The sequence below is a fragment of the Glycine max genome, chromosome 9 (assembly GCF_000004515.6).
Source record: "Glycine max cultivar Williams 82 chromosome 9, Glycine_max_v4.0, whole genome shotgun sequence".
In the NCBI taxonomy this organism is placed as follows: domain Eukaryota; kingdom Viridiplantae; phylum Streptophyta; class Magnoliopsida; order Fabales; family Fabaceae; genus Glycine; species Glycine max.
This window is the reverse complement of record NC_038245.2, coordinates 49,999,189-50,008,116: the sequence shown is the minus strand read 5'-3', so window position 1 is coordinate 50,008,116 and position 8,928 is coordinate 49,999,189.

Below are 8,928 nucleotides of genomic sequence, written 5' to 3'. Positions count from 1 at the left end.
TTTTTTTTTATAAATTAAGGATAATTTTAAATGGTAGAGCTTAATTAAAAGATGACACTGTGATTTTTATATTTTACATGCTGTTAATGGTGTTGACTGTTGAATGAGTATTTGATATCAACATTACTTTATAATAATAAAAATATTTTTAAATGATTTTTTATCAATCCACATGAGTATGTAAGTGATATGATAGTCACAATTCGCACACATTCACATGCACAATAAAGTAGAATATGAACATGTGATGGAGTAGATTAATGAGGTGTGATTATACGTCGGAATAAAATAAAATACAACTTTTATATTATCACTTCGCTATTTTAAAATCAAATAAAAGAAATTTTTATTCTATTATTTGAAGCTTAAATAAAACAATACCCGAGTTAATAAATAATAAATTAATGCCATTTTATGATTTAAATTTAAAAAAATATTTTTATGAAATAAAAGATAATTTGTTAATATAAGGAGCTAGTCTCCCGTAATACGATCAATTAAAATTTATTTTTTTTAGATTAAAAAAGATGCTCACGTTAATCAGTATTCCTCTCGAACAATTTAAAATTAATATTATTAATTGTATAAGATTCAAAATTCACATATTTCTGAATAAAGATACATGTGATAAATATATTTATCAAATTAACTATATTTCATTCCAAAACATTTAAAATGAGCCAAATAATAATAATAATAATAATAATAATAATAATAATAATAATAATGATGATGATGATGATTATTATTATTTTATTTACAATTCCATTCAATTTTATCAATTCAAACATGTACTAAATTGATATAACATAAAAAATTTAGTTGAGTTGATTAAGTAAGATATATGAATTGTTATAAATCCTTTAATATTATCTTCCATTCTTATCAATAAAAAAATTACACAAAAATGAAATAAAGCTGTCTTAGTAAAAAAACATTACTTTTATAATGATACTATTTTTTACTTTAGTAACAAAGCTCAATGATACTAGTACCAGATACAATGGCATTAACTTGGTAATATATACTTACCGTAGAAGGTTGCTTCATGCTTATCACTAAGTTGAAGAGTAGGTTTATAACCTTAAGAACAAGGAATGAGTCTTATAAAAATCTAGTGGACATATCCCCAAAAAATGGTGGATATCGCCCACGAGCAGGCTCAGTCTCTGTATATCCTTTGATTATATGAGTATAATACTCGAAATAAATAAACACATCATGTTAGATATAAATGTGCTATATATGACCATTTGAATTTGATAAAAAAAAGGTTTAGATTTTACATTTTTTTTTTTATTGCGAACTGCGAGGGAATCATTAAACGGTGTTGGCAACAACTACAAGTTGGTTGGAAATGGATGAAGTGTTTGATAAAATTTAGATTAAGGTTTTATTTTGATCAGATACGTAACTTATTACTTTATTTCTTCAAATTTTTGTAATTTGTGTTAACCCTTCTTTCATTATATTTTAATAATGCTAATGTTTAACCACTTACTGCCTTGTCCTTGGGGCTGAGTCGATCCCTGATTTAGGTTTGACACGTCATATTTGAGATGTATAACAAACTAGTTGTGTACAATATCAAATGCCCTTAGTCTAACTTGTTTGAACTGAGTCTATGATCCATTACATTAGATTGCATGTGGATGTGTTAGACTTTTTTTTTTCCTTTATCCTAACTTTAGAGTAGAGTTTGTGCAGAAAAAAGCCAATGCAATTGTTCATTTTCTTGCAAGAATTGCTACTAATTCTGCTAGTCCCAAGTTTTATCATCAAATTCCTCCTTTATTTAGCAGTTAATAATCAATTAAATGGCTTGATATTGCTTCCGTCAAAAAATAATAATACTACTGTATTGTTTCGAACTTGGGTCCCAATAATAGTTTGTTTGTCACATTTTTTATAGACTTTTTTTTTTTAAAAAAAAAAAACATGATATGTCTAATTCAACCAATCTAAATTTAAATGATATAATTTGACCAGCATGCATCTATAAAAAGGCTATTACAAAAAAGAGTGTAAATTATATCTGTTGATAATATAAAAGATTTTTATATTTGATATTATATGTCCTGGAGATTAAAAATCAACGAAAAAATTGAATTAAATGCTACCTAAAATCTAAACTATTGGGAGAACGTAAGTCAAATAGTGGCAGTAAAAAAAGAGTCAAATAGTGAAATAAATTATCTCAATTTTGTTTTTAGATTTATGTTAGTATTATTTCTCTCCATGTCAAATTCTTTTTTATAACTACGGGAAGATTCTTCTAGTGCATTTATCCCTCAATTGATTACCACTAAATGTGTACCTTTGGTTTTGGTTTAAAATTGATTTGGTGGAGTAATTAATAACACTGATCAATTATATCAATTATAGACGAGTCTAAATATTGTGACACAGAGGCAGGCATATGTATTATGAATTATATATTACATATATTTGGTGGAGTAATTAATAACATTGATCAATTATAGACAAGTTTAAATATTGTGATACGGAGGCAGGCATATGTATTATGAATTATATATTATATATACACTTACACACATAGTGACAATGTAAGTGATACCTTCAGATATTTTATTTCTTTTCAAAAATATATTATGAGAATCAAACTTAGTTCTCTTCGTAAACTTAATGTGTATTATCAATTAAAATTAAAATATACTCATCAAATAAAAGAAAGATGAATTCGATTTAAATATTTTAACAATATAAACAATTTTTACACTATTTAATCTTAATTTATTCGATTAAAATACACTTTTATTTCCTTGAAGAAAAAAACTAGTCATGCATAACAGAGGTTTTACATTTACCTTTATATGGTTATATTTGTAAAACATTTCAATTAATTTCTAATTTTTTTATATTTTTATCCTCAATATATTTATTTAAATTTTTAGTTACCTTTTTAAAATAAATTATAATTTTATTATTTTCTCACATTTTACATTTTTTAATTACTTTATCAATTAATTTTACCAAACACTTATAATTTAATAAACTAATTTTTTAAATTTTAATTTTCAAATAACTTTTTAGTTTTAAGTTAACTTTTTGTCTAGTTTTGTGTAACATGGTCTATATTACTTATTAATTTTTAACATTTCTGGTTAATTAATACATTAAAAAATAAAATAATTCCTTTTTTTATAAAAAAAATAATAAAAATAGCAATACCTAAATGAGGATTTTCAAAGTCTCAATCCATGGGGCCAACATAAACCCATTTCTATGATACTGTTGGTTGAGTTGAGACCCCCCAAATCTTTGTGCTGACCTTTGATTGTGGCTTAAGAAAAAAGGAATTAAAATGGAAGAAGTCCTAATTTCACATAAGGTCCCCACTTGGACCCAAATCAAAGTAATTTGGGTATTTTTCCTTTTTGACCCTGTCAACACTGGAACTCAATCAACCAGTCCAATCTCCCTAGATTATCGCCACATTCCATGATAGTAAAATTACAAACACACCCTTGTTGAATGCAATACTTTCATCCATTGTTATTTGGCTTGGGTCTTAGTTTCAAGTTGAATCAAATTTGTGATATAAAATCATACGATCTGGTTTAAATCAAATTTGAGGTATAAAATCATAAAAGATCTTAAAAAACTTGTGGTTTAATTTAGATTATTTTGAGCATGATTTCAAAATTGAATTAATTATTTCATTAATTTGTCTTATACTTTTTAATTTTTTAATGATTAATATTTTATTTTTTTATCAAACAAATGTATTTCATTAGTTAAAATATGATGTAACATAATTAAAAAATAATTTTATCTTTCAAATAATCAAGAATATTTTAACTTGACAACAATAAAAAAGACTAAAACTCTAAAGAAATACACATTACATACATTTTTCTAATAATAAATTCTTTACTTAACAAATGATATTTACTAAATAAAATATAAAAAAATAATAAATATAAAAAAATTGTTTATAATATTAAATATTATCATATGTCATAATTCGGTATAAATTTCAAACAACTTAAAATTATATTTTAAGTTTTCTAAAGTACATTCAATAACATTTCAAGGACTATGTCGCGGTGATTTTCGGATATCAAGCTATTGATTAGCATTGACTCGCAATTTAAGATCACCACCGATCTTTTATTTTTCCGAAGAAAAGGGAGAAAGCTCGAAAAAACCCTATTTTTGAGAGATCAAAGGTCCGGGGGTTGGTTATGCAAAGGGAAGGTACTAGCACCCTAAACGTCTATAGTACTCTATAGGAACCTCTTGCTTATTTTATCTTTATGCTAAATTAATTATTTGTTTTGAAATAAATGCTCAAGTGTGAAAAGATTAAAGAGATAGGTTCGAGGGAAAGGAAAAGAAATGTTTTTGTTATTTTTATTGATTTGGAAAGACAAAGTCTTTTGCCTACATACCCGAATGGGATCAAAATCATGTAGTTCGGGGTAGAAAGTCAAGTGATTGGTTTTGATTGATTTTAAAGTTCGAAAAAAAAGAAGAGTTTAGGCAAGATAAGAGGCCGAAAAGGCATAGAAGAAATAAAAGAAGTGAGTTCGATTGATTTTAAATTGAAAAAAAAGTTAGATTGATTAAAGGTTGATTAAAGATTTGATTAAGAAAGAAAGGATAAAGATTGACCCTTTTTTTGAAATTTCGATTATGGAAAGTTTTTTTGGTTTTTTTGTTTGACTCTCTTTTCTTTTTTTTTTTTTTCTTTTTTTTTTTTTTTTTTTTTTAGTTATACGGAGATAAGTCTAAACGCGCCGGATCCCTTAAAATGACGTTGGATCAAGTGAGGGCCCTTTTCCTCGGATACGGTTCAAATCACATGATCGTCCACGGCGGAAAACATAAAAATAAATGTGAGTGTCGGTGCAGATTCTCATTTTTATTTTTATTTACATTGGACCTAGATACATTCTAATTGACAATGATAAATAAAAATGTCAAATGCATTAAAATAAATATGCTAGAAGAAATAATAAAATGCATGAAATACAAAACAATAAATACATATGGTGCATAAAATAAATAAAGAAAATAAAATGCAAGACATAAAAATAAATATGATGCTGGAAATAAATAAAAGAAAATAAAAATGCAAGACATAAAATAAACATGATGCTAAAAATAAATAAAAAAAATGCAAGACATAAAGATAAATATAATGCTGGAAATAAAATAAAAAAAAGAAAATAAAAATGCAAGACATAAAATAAACATGATGCTAAAAATAAATAAAAAATGCAAGACATAAAGTAAATATGATGCATAAAATAAAAATAAACAAAATAAAAATGCAAGACAAAAAAAAAATATAATACTGGAAAATAAAATGCAAGACGTAAAATAGATATGGTGCTGGAAAATAAATAAAGAAAATAAAAAATGCAAGGGCATAAAGTAAATATGATGCATAAAAAAAAAGTAATAAAAAAAAAAGAAAAAAAAAAAAAAAAAAAAAAGAGAAGAAAAGGGGGTGCAGAAAGTAAAATACTAGAAGGAACAGAAAAAAGGAAATGGGCTCAAAATAAAAAGTGGGCTTAACAGATCAAATCTGAATCGTCAGATTGATCGAAGCGTCCAGATTTGATCATGGGGAGGCACAGTCTTAGCCATTAGATCTTAATCAAACGTCACAAGAGAAGAAGAACAAAGTAAAAACCAAGAGGTGAGACGCATCTGATCAAAACAGGGGATAACATTGGCCGTTAGATCTAGGATCTAACGGTTCAACCCTGATGGTCCATGGGGACACAGAGATCCGCGTGCACCATAGTATTGGTCATGGCAGCAGTATAAATTCGAAAATAAACCCTAAAATAACATAAATCCAATTTCTTCCTCTCTCTAAAGAAACGCTTCAGAAGCTCTCTTCTCTCTCTAACCACACACCGCCGGAAGCTGTTTACCGGCGCAGTGGCTGGCCGGCCATGGGTGGCGGCGCCGCCGCGTCGGAAAAAGAAACTCCTCCTTTTTTAAAAAAACTACATGTTTTGAATTCCTTTTTTTCCCTAGTTCTCAAATCCACCGTTATTTTTTGAAAACCAATACTGATAAAGCCTAGATCTAGCCTTGAATCTTAGAAAGAAAAAAAAAAAAAAGTGAACTACCTTTGTTCTTATGTTATCGTTTAAGCTTCAGAGTGGAAACGGTTACAGTTTGGGTTGTGTGGGTGTGGGTGTCGGCTGATGGTGGTGGTTGGTGTAGGCTTTAGGCCGCGTGAGTGAGTGGGTTACTGTGTTCGCGTGGGTTTCTGTTCTAACGTTTCGATTTCTAGGGAAGGAAATGAATAGTATGAGCAAGATGATTTTGGTTTTTTCTTGTGTTGGTGGTTCACGGAGGGGGGAGGGTGGCGCTGAGTGGTGGCTCTGAGTGGTGGCTCGTGGTGGCTCTGAGTGGTGGCTCTAGGCCGATGGTGGTGGTTCGCGGAGGAGGAAAGGGGCTGTTGAGTGGTGGCTCGTGGTGGCTTGGCTGTTGGTATTCTGACTGTTCGTATTCACCTCTGCCCTCTCTCTCTCCCTCTGACATGCACAGTAATTAATGCAGCATTTAAAGGACATAATTAGGGTAAAAAACGAAGAGCCCCTCTGGGCCTGGACCAAAAAAAGAGACAGAAAAGAAGAAAAAGGAAAAAAAAAAAAAAAAAAACAAAATATAAAACAGCAAAAAAAAATAAAATAATAAAATAAAATAAAAATAAAATAAAAAACGAAAAAAGGATACTAATAAAGATATTAATAAAAAACGGAAATAATAAAAACACTTAATAAAAAAAAAATAATAATAATAATAACTAAAAAAAAAAATAATAATAATAATAAAAAGGTAAATAAATAAATAAATAAAAAAAAGGGGGCGTCTTCAAAACAAAAATGAGGTATTTTAAAATACCCCCCTGCCGAAATTTCATCTGAAATGATGGAAATTTCCGAGAAAAAAGAAATAAAACGGGTCAAAAATGGGGTATGACAGATGCCCCTATTTAAGTCTCTTCGTTACGGAGATTTAAAAGTGAAACTTTTAAAGCGACGGGTCGAAGAGATTTAAATACAGAGTACACCATTTTTGACCAATTTCAACTACAAAATGCTATGAATGCACTGTTATGCACGTAATGTTGCGAATGCTTGCGATGCAAGTATGAATGCAAGACGAGGTAAATGGCTTGACTGGGAATAACAAAACCAAATGGTACCCGATTTTGTTAAAGAAAAGGGGTCCGACTGGGGATCACATGGTTTTACTGGGGGTAAATGTCAGCTGTTCGGGTTATTGCCAAACTAGCCAACTGATAAGGAACAAAGATAAATGTCAACTGTTCGGGTTATTGCCGAACTAGCCAATCTGACAAAAACAAAGATACATATCAACTGTCCGGGTTATTGCCGAACTAATCAACTGATAAGAAACAAAGATAGCTGTCAACTGTTCAGGTTATTGCTGAACTGATCAACTGACAAGAATTGAAGATAAATGTCAACTGTTCAGGTTATTGCTGAACTAACCAACTGATAAGAAACAAAGATAAATGTCAACTGTTCAGGTTATTGCCGAACTAGTCAATTGACAAGAAACAAAGATAGATGTCAACTGTTCAGGTTATTGCCGAACTAGTCAACTGACAAAAAGACAAAGATAAATGTCAACTGTTCAGGTTATTGCTGAACTAGTCAATTGACAAAAAACAAAGATGAATGTCAACTGTTCAGGTTATTGCCGAACTAGCCAACTGATGACATGAAACAGAGGCAAATGATGCACAAGCTGTTCATTAAAGAAATTGCCACTTGGCGGAGAGAGGGTGACACCTTTGGATCAGACCCATTGGGGATGACACTCGGGGAAATAGAAGGTTACAAATTATTCATGATTGATTGAAATGAAAAGATAAATGAAGCAAGACTCATGATGGTTAATGCAGCCATGTACGCATGATATTGTCTTTATTGTATATGCATGAATGTGTATATGTATGAATGCCTGAATGACGACACGACTTGTATGACTGTATGGAGGATTGACTTGTATGATTGTGTGAATGATAGATTTGATGGAACAAGATTGGACCGGTAAGATGGAAAGTGACCCGACGTCGCATCACAAACACTTGGCAATCTTCAATGGGGATGATGCCACCAGGGTGTATCAAAATAGTGACGGGGTAAAGCCCGGCGTATGCAGCAACTGATGGGGAATAAACATTTCTTGGGAGAACGTGCCAATCCCAAAATACATGGTAGAAGAGCTGGTGCTTCTGTGGTCATGCTTATTATTATCATTATTTTTTTTTTTTTTTTTTTTTTTTTTTTTTTGAAAAAGAACAATTGACCACGTGCAACCTGCAAGGTTTATCCATTCTCAGGGTAGCTGTTGACACACCCTTCATCTATTCACGAGTTCAAAGAAAAAGTGTTTTGTTGTTTGTGCTTCTCAAAAAGACATGAAAGAAAATTTATGATTTTGAGAAATGTTTTGTTTCAAATGCTACCATAAAAAAGGAAAGGTTTTATAAGCTGAATAAATGAGAATTCCAAATGAAAGGCAACAGGCTCAAATTTATTTGAAAGAGTGGTGACCTGCCAATGGCATGGCTCCACTGATCTTACAAAGTTTGGAAAATGATAAATATAAATCGAAGGTTCATTGAACACAATAACCGTTGTTCCCTCTGACAACCTTGAATTCCACTGTTTGGATGCTTCAGATTCAGGGTCTCCCTGACATTCCATTGTGCCTCAAATGAACGAAGATCAGCTCGATGCAGTTACTTTGTCTTTTGGTCCTTAACTTTTGCATAGGTCGCCCTTTCGGGTTTTCGACCTATCAGGCTAATTATTTTTTCTGTTTGATGTCTCTAATTTTTGCCTGGGCCGCCCTTTCGGGTTTTCGACCCACCGAGACGCTCATTTTTGCCTAAGCCGCCCT